The 14,241-nt window shown below is 40.2% G+C and overlaps 2 long non-coding RNA genes across 2 annotated transcripts; both read left to right on the top strand.

Annotated features, from left to right (window-relative positions):
- The first annotated feature begins 2,067 nt into the window (after positions 1–2,067).
- On the top strand, positions 2,068–13,508 carry LOC112156123. The gene is made up of 2 exons (XR_002920916.2): positions 2,068–2,302; positions 13,333–13,508. It is a non-coding gene; the product is annotated as an uncharacterized LOC112156123 (long non-coding RNA).
- On the top strand, positions 6,019–6,654 carry LOC118600126. The gene is made up of 2 exons (XR_004949697.1): positions 6,019–6,520; positions 6,590–6,654. It is a non-coding gene; the product is annotated as an uncharacterized LOC118600126 (long non-coding RNA).
- Positions 13,509–14,241: the final 733 nt, after the last annotated feature.

Here is a 14,241-nt window from a genome sequence, read left to right as displayed (position 1 = left end):
CACACATAGCCAAATTTTAAATAATTTATTTACACCATCTTCACACAAAAAAAATACTAAAACATTTTAAAAATTTAATCTTTAAATAGTCTATTCTCTCCCATCACAGTTCAGACTGCAGAAGGGTGGAATTAAAAAGTCACATTCTATGTAGGTTACTGATAATTCCTGTAGAGAAAATGGTATGGTCGAGCCGTCGTGGGATTATATATGTTTGCTTTTCAAGTGATCTACTTGTGATTCAATGTGAGGTGTTTTTTTGTATGTATTATTCCTGATCACTTGAAATAAACCATTTCATTTGTCAGAAGGTTGCCCTCTGTCTCCCCCTCTGGCTCCCTCCGCACACAGTCTCCTGAGTATTAGCAACTTCCTGTTCTCTTCTCACTGCATTTCCCATCAGCCCCTGCAGCTCCTCCCAGAAGCTCCTCAGCTGCTTCTCATCTGTAATCAACCTCAACAGCTTAAAACCAGAGCACCAAGCCAAACTTACTGCGAAGTATTATCCTCCCTGCTATCTTGAATCTCTGAATCCTGCCTTTACTGTTGCCGACTTATTCTGAACTCCACTCTCTCCTGTCAGCCGCCTGCCTCGACTCCTGCCTGCCCTTGACCTCCGTCTGCCTCTCCTCTGACAAAGCCAAGCCGTGCCTGACCTTTGCCTGTCTCTGACCTCCGTCTGCCTCACCTCTGAAATCTCCACGCCGTGCCTGACCTCTGCCTGCCTGACCAGCTTCTGCCCCTCAACTCTTTAATAAAATGCTGCATATGGATCCAAATGCCTCTGACTCCTTGTTACATCATTCATTCATTCATTCATTCATTCATTCATGTAGATCTCAATCGGACAGATCGAGAAAAAAATGATTCGTCTCCGAAAGATTTTGAAGGGCCGGTACAAATGTGGAGTAGGGCTGGATACGGCCCACGGGTCGTAGTTTGGGCTGCAAACTGGTAAGGACCACTTGATACTGGGTCATAGACGCTAATCAGGAGTCCAAAACCCTCGGTACCCTAACCCCGTACCGGTTCTGTGTCCGGTAACAACCAGAATGTCAAAAAAACGACGATTTCGGGACACCCAAAACGTCAAAAAGGGGGATGGAGGGGGCCGGAATTGTACATCCATATATGTCAAGTTGGGACGAGTTCAGTGAGAATTAGTATTATAATCACCAATACTTAGCACAGAGTTGATCAGTGGTGCATGGTGGCGGTGCGGTTATGGTATGGGAAGAAGAACACAGGTGCATTTTATAGTGTCGATGTGTAACACCGGGACAAATGGGAGCAAAAACAAAGGCGTTGTGTTTATATTTTTTTGTTTAGTGTACACTGCAAATACTTCCTTTAGGACGCCCTCTTCATTAGCCACGCCCCCCCCATCAAATAACGTGTGACCTTGTCGTGTATTTTGTCAAACCGCATTGACATTTACTTCTCCAGAGTAATCTGAAGAACAAACTGAACTCTGTGTCTCCGGGGGACTTTTTACTCAAACTCCGACTCGAGAAGAACAACCTAGCACTTAAACACCACCTCTTCTGCTCTCTGGACAACAGCCGATCAGCAATCCCTCCGCCCCCCTCTCCTCTCCACACATTAGTATTATCTGAGGTGAGAAGACACCTGAGAACCAGAGGAGCCAGACTTCGGCCAGGGTGTGATTTAACCCGGGTTTTTCACACTAGGATCGCAATTGTTGAGTTGACCCCCCGGTCAAGCATCTGGATAAAACCCTCACCTGACTGAAAGAAGGCGCCGTAATCTGGCTCATAGCTTTTCTTTATGGGTCATTTGTCCCTCCGGAGGACATTCAAACACATGCACGCTCCCCGAGCATCACGACTCGTTGAGGACACATGCGCTGCTTCAGTTCCACACATTTTCAGATTAAATAAGATCATATAGCACACATAATGTGATACCCACAGAGTCAGCTGCTGCAGCCAGTGATACACAGCACATCTGCCAGAGTGTATGAGCAACACGCGTCGACGCCACGTGACGCAGCTGATGGCGATGTACAGTTCATTCGAGAAACACACGGAGCTGCGTGTGTTAAAAAAACACGTTTGGCGCTGTCACAGACACAAACCGTCACAGGCCGTGGGGGCATGATGCAGCGAGCGCAGTTGGTGCCAGCATGCCCACTTGGCTTCAAAACGCAGAAAGGGGCCGGACACGCCAGACGGCATCAGAGTCCACCGCTCAGCGCCACGCCAACACGGAAACCTCTGGAAACAGGAAGCTGACAGACCCCAACGTGGGCACTGTGGGGGGGACGCCAACAGATGTGGGGGTCAGTCACAGCTCACAGTTACCCAGCAGATTTAAAAATACTGAGTTATTTGAACAAAAATACACACATGAAACTTTTAGTGCAATAATCCAGAGCACTGATTTGATTATTTTATGATTAGCTTTGTTTGTTTGGTTTGCAACAGAAGCTTTTAGGCAGAAAGATGATTTTAAATTGACAAATAGTGAAAGACTGATCACAGAAGCAATTTTGATTGCTCCCTAATTATTGTTTTTTTTTAAGAACGACTTAAATACAAACAGCAATCATAAAAAAAACATTTTCATAAAGGCTAAAAAATGAGCTTCTGTGATTTCCATGGGATAAAGCGTCTACACCCGCTTTCACTTTTATTGCTTTTTTGGATTTTCCTGCTCATCATCGTAATCTAAAAACAAAATCTATAAATATAGCCGTACTATCAACACAGCATAATAGCCCACAGTTATGAAGAAAGAGAAGAAAGTTATAGTTCCGCTGGTTGTCACCCGCCGGATGGTGTGAAATTTGCTCTGCGTATCTGACCCGTCCCTGGAGGTGTGAGGTGCTGTCACAGCTGAGCTCCGTAACCTTTTAGTGATTTGACCCCAATCCAACCTTTAAGGTTAGAACGCATATAATTTAACTCTAAAACACTTTTAACTTTTGCCTTAAATATAGAAAACTTTGTCAAGTAATAGTCAGAATCTGTTTTTGGTAAAGTGAGGAAAGCGGTTTCAATCCTTGTTTTAAGAACAGAGACCGTTTAATCTATACTTGGTGAAGTTTTAAGAGCTACATTAAATTTTCTTTAAAATATTTAAAAGGAATTTTAAATGTAAAATGACTTTATTAACTAGTTTAAGCCATAAGAACCCAGATCCAATCTTTCCTTAAAAAAAGACAGAAAGAAAGTAAATTATGTAAATGAGAACACATTTTTTATAGTACACTGATGTCACCACGAGTTCTTCTGGGTAAAACATATTTAGCTATAAGCAACATTAATCACAAAGCTTAAAAAAATCATCCCACAATTAAACTGATTTGTTGCATTTAAAGCAACTTTTGATATTTTTTTTCAGTGTTAATGGTTTGTTTAAGTCCCTCTAAAATCATCTTTTGGTCTAATTTCAAAGTGTTTTTTTTTTTAATTAGGATTATGAGCTTTTAAGCCAAAATAAAAAAACTGTCATTTTCTAGGACATAGCTTCTGTAGAGCGGCACTAGGGCTGGGTATTGCCAATAATTTCCAGAATCGATTTAATTCTATTCACCAGAGCCTGGATCGATTCAATCATTTTTTATTCTTTTAATCGATTTATTTCAATTCTGAGTTTACTCGGTTTGGACATTTAAGCACATTTGTTTATAAATACATTAAAAATCTATACTATATAATTTGACGATTTCCATATTAATCTGATAAAGTTCACAAACTGTAAAATATATTAGTGGAATTATAATGAGATTGTTAAAATTATACAATGTTTCATGGATTCTCAAACGAAGCTCCAACACCGGTCCCACTCTTCTGGAGGGTGTTTCAGTTTGGCCACTAGGTGGCGATCAAGCTCTAGCATCACATCTTTTTCCAAAAGAAGAAGAAAGTATGAGCAAAAAATTGTGTTTTGGACCACAAATGCTTACTTTAAAAACTATCTCCTTGGAAAGAGTTTAGAAAATTCATGTCTGTGAGTTTATAAAGTTGTTTATTCGTTTAGGTCGACCGAGCGTTAGCATTAGCCGTCCTATGGGAAATCACATTATACGTTAGCATCAAGCTAGCGGAATTTAGCCCTAAATCGATCTCTACTTTTATGGATCAATTATTGATCTGCTAAGCTTAGATCAATCTTGATTGATTTTATTAACACAGCCCTAATCAACTGAAAATTATATTTTTATCAATGTTTTATCTCCTAACAAACAGAAATCCGTGAATTAATGATCTGAACTGCCAAAAAAATCCAATGATAACACAAAAAAGACTGAATTTTAGTATTTATATGAAACTTACTAAACAAGGATGTTTTTTAATTCTGAAAATAAGTACAGAAATTATTGATTAATAATGTTAATGTCTCAACTTTAACTTAAACTGATTAATTGCTCTAAAAAAAATGTCACATTTTTGGACAAAAAAAAAACAAATTTGAGGCTAAATTAAGTTAAAAGTTTCCTTTTTAAAAAACAAAAAAATATAAAAACTAGTTCTTTTGAGTAAATTAAATTAAATGAAGTCATATTTGTTCATTAAAACAGAATGAATTCTTTTGTCCTAAAATCCAAAACTTTGAATCCAACCAGGAAGTGCTTCCACTTTGCACGATTTTATGCCAAGCAGAAGCGCACACAGCATAGATAATTTACATGCGTCTTTTTTTACTTTGAACCCGAGACCTCTGGTTGAACTTCGTGCCCTTCTTGTTTCACAGCCTTAAACTGAACTCCACCGCTGCCGATTCTTACAGTGCTTTTGCTCAAAGGGGAATTCCTCCCTAACCTCTAGAACTTATGAACCCTTTACATAATCAACCTGATAATGTCAAAAATGTTCCCTGTCAAGCCAAATCCGAAGCTTTTTCCTTCTAAGATTTTTTTTTACCCCCAAGATGTGATCACCCTAATGCTAACTATATTTTTAGTTCTGTGCCTTTTTTATAAAGAGCAGGATTTTCAACTGCTGTTGTTTACATCAGAAGTTGCATGCTAAAGTCCTGATTCATCACAAGCCTGCATGAGTTTGTAGCCTGTGTGTCATGGTCACTGCGATCTGAAGCTGATCTTTTTTTTTACTCTGATCAAAACTTTCTTTATTGAAACTTATGGAAGGAAAAAACTGTGGTGCTTTTGAGCAAACCATTAATGTAAATGAGTGTAAGTGTGACGAGGCCGCCATTTTGTTTGATCTCTGGAACAATAAAAAGTAAGCAAAGTTAATAATATTTAAAAATACATTCAAAGTAGAATACACCAGTGGACAAATATGATATAAAATAGTCAGCTACATTAAAATAATAGATTTTAACTAAAGCATTTAGCCAAAACAAACTTATAAATAAAATCTTTTATTCAAAATTGCAAATCTAATTTACACTTTACAACTTATAAATATAACCATCTAAATTATAAAAGTGAAATAATATTTGAAAATGCAATAAAATTATGATTTTTATGAAAAACAAATATCTATGTTTTTAAATGAGCATTTAACTTAGTATAAGCTAAACTATAAATTAGGGCTGGAAATTGTTGAAAAAAATTAAAATAGAAAAAATTAGCAAACCTTGAAAAAAATTCATCACAATTAATTACGATAATTACTTTTTTTGCAACAGCATTTGCCGACCAATTATTATCTGCAAATAATCCCAATATGAAAACTGAATATTTATTTTTGATTAGTGCTGTCAATCAATTAAAAAAATCAATCAGATTAATCAGACTTTTATGTTGTGATTAATCACGATTAATCACAATGTTTTATTAGGTAAATATTATATGACAATAAGCAACTTTTGAACAAAAACAGGCCGGAAAGAAACTTTTGTTGAAATTTTTGTTGTCTGAATTTTAAAAATTATCAAGCGTTAACCCAGAAGTGTAAATTGTTTGTATAAAACACATCAACAAAAAGATACGTAGAAATCTAAAGACGTTCATGTTTGCAGTTTTACTCCAAGAAAACAAAGATGCTGACATACAGCCATTAGAAATGAACCTGTAGAACAAAAAAAAGTGTTAGGAGGTGTCATGGTTCTGCTCTGCTCCTTCACCCCTCCCTTCCTTCCTCCACCCTAATCTCACTCACCTGTGCTGATTAAGCTCTCATTGTGCTCCAGCTGGTGTTCACACTATTTAAGGTCCTCAGTTTCACATCCACCTTGCCAGTTCGTTGAATCAGTCACGTTCCAGCTAGTAACAATCCTTGCACTTCTAGTCTTTTCATGTTTTTGACCCTTTTCTGGCCTGGTAACGAGTTTAAGCCTGTCCCCTGTCTGGAGTTTTTCTGCCCTGGTTTTTCCTCCTCCGTTTCCATCCTGAAGAGGCGTGACGTTTCCAGTTCCCTCATCTCAACACGGAGTAAAGCTGCCCCAACACTGGTCTTCACCCTCCGGTGGATTCTCCTCCTGTACACCGCAGCAGTGGAGGAATCTTCCATCATTCCTGACGCCATCCGCCCTGCACTCGGACGCTTCAAAGGCTCCTCTCTCACGTCTACTTCTGGAGTTCTAAGTAAGAGATCACCATCACCCCAAGCGTGGAACCAGGATCTCCAAATAACTCTCTTTATCTGACTTTCAGGCTCACCTGTGCATCTGGCGGCCCACTCAAATATTCTACCTTCCTAATAAACACTTTAATTGTGACCTGTGTTTGCTCTGTTTTGGGTTGTCCTCCTCACTCCCTAACAGGAGGTTAAATTTCTCTCTGAACTGATGTTTTATTTAACTTATTGTGGCAATAACCATAAATATTGCTTTCTTTTGTTGCTGCAGTCGAGGCTCAGCGACGTGTTGTGTTAATGTGACAGTGCGCATGACTACGGATCAAATAGTCAGATTTTTATGAAAAAGTGATATCTAAACTGAAAAAATAACTAGATTAAATTACTAAAAATTGAACATTTATTTTTTTGGTAAGTGACCATGGTGTAAGTGGAATAATGCCGACAGAGTGCGTTAATAAATATTAACGTGTTAATTCTTTTTAATTAATTGCGTGCGTTAACGCATCAACATTCACAGCTCTACTTAAAGTCAAAGTGAATTTTTAAACATCCTCACAGTAACATGAAGTTCTCAGATCTGCAGGGAGGCTGGGATGAGGTCTTCCTGTGTGATTTTCTTCTGCAGACCTGCTCCTTCGGGATCTGTGGCCTTCTGGTGGTTTATATTTTAAAAGCAGTTCAGACACATGAAAAACTTTAATAAACCAGTGAATGAAATTCTACCGTGGATGACTGAAAAAATTGGTAAATGTGCTTTTTTTGGTGCTGGGTGTAAAAAAATAAAAATAAACACCCACATGTAGGATACAAGATAATAGGGCAGCAATGGATTTTAGTTGGCTCCAGAGAGTCCCCCATCTAAACGCCAAGCTCCACGACCATCACCACTGTCAGGTGGTCAGTCCCCCCCTAATCTATTCCACTGCTAAAAGCCTCTTTACTCATGTGCAGGTTGCTGATCTGCCTCCGATCATTCCTCTGCAGCTCAATTTTCTCTGCCTCCAGGCCAGATTTCATCCTCCTCCACGACTCCCACCATCACCCATGTGTCCCCTTAAAGCTCCCAGAATGTCCTCTCTGTCTCCGCTTCAGCTTGGTATCCGGCCATTCCATCAACATCTTCAATAAAATATCTTTCACCGTGCAGCTGGTTTACCAGTTCAGAAGCACCACTTAACAGCTGGGTAAAACGCTGAGCATACCCAGCATCAATAATACAGCAATCAACATGCTGTACTGAACACAGGGAACACGGCCCTCTAGTCTTGTCAGTCTAAATGGATTTCAATGTTTTTGCATGTGGTTGCGGTAACAATTATTTAAGGTGGTAATGAAGTAATCTCAAATCTGTCAATTTTTTAAAAAAGAAATGTCCATCTACATCAATGTTTGGCATTTTTGTCAACTCTGTGGCTTTAATAAAAATAAAGAAATAAAAACAAGCGCTTGTATTGTGCGGATAAAAAATGCACCGCAGGCTGTGAACATCACTTCTCAGCGTTGTGTCAACCTGAATCCACGTGCAGGTCTCACTCTCTGCTGTATCATGTTTGTTTAACTGGCATGTGTAAACAATGTTAAGTGGTTGACTGTCCCAGAGCAGTTGTGGCATTTTCTATCCCAGAAGCATTTGCATTATTTTCTCCATGTTAGCCCTGACAGCACCAGAGTTCATGAGTAGACTCAGCATGTGTGTCAGAGGAACAAAAGCGCTCTGGTGAGAGCTGCCCCGCTGATGAACTGGGATGAGACAATGCTCCGTGACCTGGATATCATATTCAAAGGGGTCACAGTGTCAGTACACATGCGTGTAAGCGGAGGCAATCGCACACACAATCGCAATCGCACACCCACGTGCAGAGTTGGCACATTCAGGTGTGCCACGGTCCTGGCTTGTCTCAAAGCTTTATGGTCATGCGCAGGTGAATAGTGCAGAGCGGCAGTCGCCGCCGCTGTTGGTGAAGTGCTGTCTCCTGACAGAAAACATTTGGATGGCACACATGTAAATTTGACCTTGTTAATGGGGTTGCCGAGTGTCTGATCTTTGCAGCTTCACACACAATCACAGTGCGAGATCACACTGTAGCAAAGCCAGTGAGGCTCCAGAGCTATTTTTAAAGAAGGTGAAAAGCTGTTTATGGTTTTTGCATTTAGATTTGACCTGGTAATTGATGGGCCTACTTGCCATTTACACTAAACTGTGCCAAACACGTGACAGAGGGTTGTTTTTTTCGCTATCCCACACTGTACTCAAACCTTTTCTTTACCATTTGTGCCCATCAACACTTGTTATATACACTGGAGCAGCTGTCAGCCTCACAATGCCAATACATCACAATTCGCCAATGTCACCAACATGCAAGTATCTATAGCAGGGATAGGCAACTCCAGGTCTAGAGGGCTGCAGTGTCTGCATGATATCCAAGCCCAACTCATGACTGGTTACCTGGTTCATCTGTGCTCTACCAATTAGCTCATGCCATAGTAGGGTATGTTGGAAAACATACCTGTGGAGTTGCCTATCCCTAATCTATAGCCTCGTTTCCACTGAGCAGTCCGATACAGTTTGGTCTGGTATTTTGAGTGCCTCCATTGTAAAATGGACCCATGAAACAGTGCCGAACCGCATCTCTTGGGGCCCCCATTGGTTGAAAGTCCATTGAAAAGTACCGTACCACACCCTACCGGACCGCTCAGTAGAAACAATTCTTATGTTTGTTGTCCATTTATAACACACAATACCAAAAAGTCACTATGACTCTCAATACATTGTTGCATAACTGACATTTTTTTGCACCCACAAGGTAATAATTTTGTTTTTGAGTCCAGGGAAGGTGTTTAACAACAGGCCATGATTTCTATGACACAAAATGTTCTATAGATAACTCAGACACTAGGCTCTATCAATACCCATCTCTAGCAATCTTGAAATGTGAGCTGTGTGATAACAAGATAACTGAAAACCTGCACTCACTTGTAGTTAATTGACAAAAATCAACAACTAAACATAAAAAAATCAATTAACAGAAACAAACTTAACATAATATAATTTTTTGTGTAAATGTAACTTTTTAACTTTGGAGTCAATAGCAAATTGCTCCCATTAACAACGTACTGGTCTTTTGAGGAACTGCAACGTTTGATGCTTGATCAAAGTCTGTAATGGAAGGTGGGGTGTTTGGTCAAGTGTGTTCTGACATGGAACAAATGCTTTTATGGAACCAGTTGTGGTAGAGTTTAGATAGATGTTTAGAGTCATCATCTGACTGCAAGGTATCCTCACTCTCAGCTTGCACACTTACCTTTTTGGCTTCCAGTGTCTCCATCACTCCTCTTTACCAATCAAACTCACACTCCTTACCTGCTAAATCCATTATATAGTGTCCTGTAGTTCTCCACTCCACCAATTCATCGTGTATTTCTGGCTCATTTGATCTGACTTGTATTAAGAATCTTGTGTTTGGACTCTCCATATGGAGTCTTTTGCCAGTCTGACAAGTACAGACTGGTTTCTACTGTCTCTGGAATAACTGACCTCTTGGCTTTTTTGGATGTCCTCTATAAATCCCCACATGATGAATATCTGACCATAATACACAACATTAGATGAAGAATCCAGAGAGTCTGTACCTAAAAATGTTTTGGTTCAGGATGTCTCTTCTTACTTTGTCTTGTATCTCTTACTAGGCACAAGTTAGATAAACTCAATAGAATAATACTAATTGATGTTGAACACATTTCTTGTTTCCTAAAAACAGATTTTTATGTGATAATAAAAAGTAAATTATTTCCATTTTTTTGATTCCTTATCATTAGACACTAAACGCCACAGTGTACCTGGTGTCTGGTCAGCATCAGTGTATGGGTGAATGGGGTTTGTGACTGTTTTAGAGAAGTGCTATACAAGTATTGGTCATTTAACATTTACCTTCTTCACCTCTCCTCCTTGTAACCACTCGGTTCCACTTGAGTTCCTCTCGTTTACACACACAGATACTCTCTTTTACTATGGCTGACCTTTATTCCTCTCCAACTCAATGCAAACCTCCACCCCTTAGATGTGCTTACCCCTGCACCCTACTCTTATTGCACATCACAATGTCATCTGCAAACATTATGGTCCACAGAGATTCCTTTCTGACCTCATCTGTCATTCTGTCCATCACCACAGCAAACAGGAAGAAGGTCAGAGCTGATCCTTGGTGCAGATCCACCTCTACCTTGAACTTCTCTATCTCACAGATCTCATACATGTCCTGAACAACTCCAATGTACCTTTCTGCCACATACAAACCACATATCCTCTCTCTGTACTCAGTCACAGATTCTCTCTAGATCTACAAAGAAGCAATGCAGTTCCTTCTGACATTTTTCGTTTTCCTCCAGAAGCATCCTCAAAGCAAATATAACATCTGTGGTTCTCTTCCTTGACATCTTTTACTCCCAAATGCTCCCTTTTGACTGAAGTCTAGCTGCTACTACTCTTTTCCTTAACCTCATTGAAGTACTCAACGGCTTTATTCCTCTGAGGTATCCACAACTCTTATCACCTCCCTTCTTATTTAAAATGGACATCAGAACACTTCTCCATTCCTGAACTTATTAAACAGTTAAGTCAGAATATATGCTGCCGTCTCTCCTAAACACTACCTCCTCAAGGATCTGGACCAGAGATAGGCAACTCCAGGCCTCAAGGGCTGCATGATTTCCAGATCTCCAAGTCCTACTCATTACTGATTACCTAGTTCAGGTGTGTCCAGCCAATTACTCCAGAGCAGGATATGTTGGAAAACATGCAAGACTGCAGTCCTTGGGGTTTGGAGTTGGCTTTCTCTAGTCTGGACCAACTCCCTTTCCACTCTTCATCCTCCTTGATGCCGTCCGGAAAACTTTGGTTTGTTTTTGTGTGGATTGCATGACTGAAGACCAATACATATTGACCATCTACCAATGTGTTACTTACACAACAACAAGCTGGTACCTTGCAGTCAGATACATATGAACTGATCACCTCAGGGAAAACAAAAACTTGAAGCAAAAGTCAACATCTGGAGTGATATGAGAGGTTTGACACAAAAAGTGAAACGGAAAAGTTTTCATTGACACAACTTGTTTATCCAAAATTTCATGTTCATTATAAGCATAGAACTATTTTATTGATTTAAAAAAAAAATCCACAAGATCAAAATCTATTTCCCAAAAATGAGCACTGAACAGTGAGAAAACAACTAACCCTCTGAACTGTATTGATAAGACAGGAGAAGACTTATTCATCTTAAGGCTGTGTCACACTTCTGTACATTTTCTCATTTTCCACCTTTGTAATTTTGGTCTTTTGTGATACATGTGTGATATGTGATATAACATGCGAAATGTGTGACATGTCATTCATCAATGTACACAGATGTCCGTCGAGAGTTTCAGCCAATGGGTCTTTACGTGAATCGGTTTTGAACTGTTCAAAATTTTACTACACAGTTAATGCATATTTTACATAGTATACGCATTTATTAAGTAGATCAAATGAAGTTGTGTGTGATTTTTGTGAGATACGTACTCAAATTTGTGTCTTTCCATGACCGTTCTATGTATGTCTTCTTATGTCCAATGGACTTTTCACGCATGTCCCATCGATGTATATCTTTTATATCGCGTATACGGTGCACACATCACGTTAAAATTACGTAATCACCAAGGAATAGCATAAAACTAACGCAATTATCATGCACAGTTCATTCATTTGGATATTGTGTGACAGGTAAATAAATTGGCCAATCTTTCACCATTCCAGCAGTGGAGGTCTCCCGCTCCCCCCTTCCGGCATGTCCAGCAGGTCATGGAAGGGGGATCTGGATCATGGATAGTCATAAACATACCTGTACAACCACATCTTAATAGGAGCGCGAGTGTTTTTGCAGTTCCCTTGAGGCTCATGCAGCCACCTCAAAGGAATTCATGAATAGGAAACATGCCATTTTTGTGCATGTTATAAGTCTATTGGGAGGTATTTGTAAAAATTGTGTAAATGATATAGACTTAAGATGTAAGGTCGATGCTGTTGCACAGTGTCCTTACGCCACACTCTAGTCATTAGTGAGATGCACATACTGGCTCCTTACTGGGCGTATGCAGATGCTGCACACACAGGTGAGTGTACAGAAACTATACTCTGTCCAATTTTTACATTTCTAACAGTCAGGGTGCACTCACGCAGGGCACCCTTACATGTTACGTGTTTGCTATGATCTGTCGCCTGCAGCATACCCATAGAAAAAAGTTTGCATTAACATTTTTTGTTAACAAATTCACCAAGTGGTCAACCATCTTTAAAATTTGGTGCAGGCTACCCTCAGACAGCCACATCCACTTTTAAGGGCAATTGTGAAGACATTTAAAACTTTTTGTGATTTTTTACATGCTTTCATATTACATGAATCATAATGTTTTTTTCTGCTAAATAGATTTATACTAAGCTGCTCCAGGGCTTCCTTGCAAGCAAACAAATATCCCCTGTTTTCAGGCAAACCAGAGTTGATTCACACCAGGGTGTAAATTAGCTCTCACACCTCCCAAAGTGAACAACCTGAGGAAAAAAACTCTACTGTGGACCAACAAGCTCAGTGTGAAAGCCTCCTAAGGCAGCACAGTTTGTAGTATGATTACCCATTAAGAATAACAAACTCACAATAAAAAACGCCACTGTTCATTCCTCCAGCTCTCCCTGTACTGCTTGCTTGTCCAACCAAACTTACAGTGACCTTTGACGCCTCTTTCACCCTTCTCAAAGTCTTTTTGATCTCTCTCTTCCTCCCTCTAGTTGTTTCTTCTAAGCTGTGAGGACTGAGGACAAGGTGTCCCCAGGATGTGGGAAAAAAGCTCCCGATCAAGGAAAGGTGTGATTGCAGGTTGTCTGTTGGAACCTCAGGGACAAAAGAGCAGGGCCTCCACCAAAGAGGGGTGAAGAGGTCAAATAAAACTCTTTTATCAGCCAAATCTTCTCTTTGCTGAAAAAAAACGTCTTCAAAAGTGAAGGAAAATCTTCATTCAGATGTTCGGAGGCTCTTTGAAAACAGGTTTTATTTTGGGTAACACATGACTAGGATCAAGCATGATCTTCCAAGGAAGTGCTGAAAGTGCAGCTGGACTCCAACAGGCCACAAAAATAAATTAGCCTTAAGCACACGGAGACGGGAGATCTCAGTGTGCTCTGTTGCTAATTATTTATTTTCCTGTCCTTTGATCTGATACCTGTGAGTGTGGCAGATCCCAGAATCCTCTCCTCTCCTCTCCGCCGCTTTCCATCCTTCTCCTAAACAGGCCGCAGTATACAGCAGAGCGCCAGTGTGCAGCGATGCTGAGGGAGGTCGCCGTTCGGTCACTGCGTAAAGCCTAGTCGCATTGTGACTCGAAGCTGCAGAATGTGCCATGGTGCATTAGCGCGCTGCCGCCTGGCCGAGCATGAGACGCAGAACGAGGAGGAGGAGGAGGTAGAGAGGGAAGGCGAGAGAAGGAGGAGTTAGAGGAAGAGGGAAGGATCGGGACAGGAAGAGGGAAGAGAGGGCTAAGAAGTGAGGACATCAGCGCACTTACAGAAGCTCGGTCCACAGGATTCATGGACACGAGGTTCTTGTAATGTGGCTCATGAAATATGAAGACACATCCAGGGCAGAGTTTTGATCTTTAGTGTTCAGTGTTGCCAATCTTCTCAATTTCTTTACATATCTCT

This window comes from Oryzias melastigma, linkage group LG18, assembly GCF_002922805.2.
Source record: "Oryzias melastigma strain HK-1 linkage group LG18, ASM292280v2, whole genome shotgun sequence".
In the NCBI taxonomy this organism is placed as follows: Eukaryota; Metazoa; Chordata; class Actinopteri; order Beloniformes; family Adrianichthyidae; genus Oryzias; species Oryzias melastigma.
The sequence above is the reverse complement of the archived record's forward strand: the minus strand, read 5'-3'. Positions and strand labels throughout refer to the sequence as shown.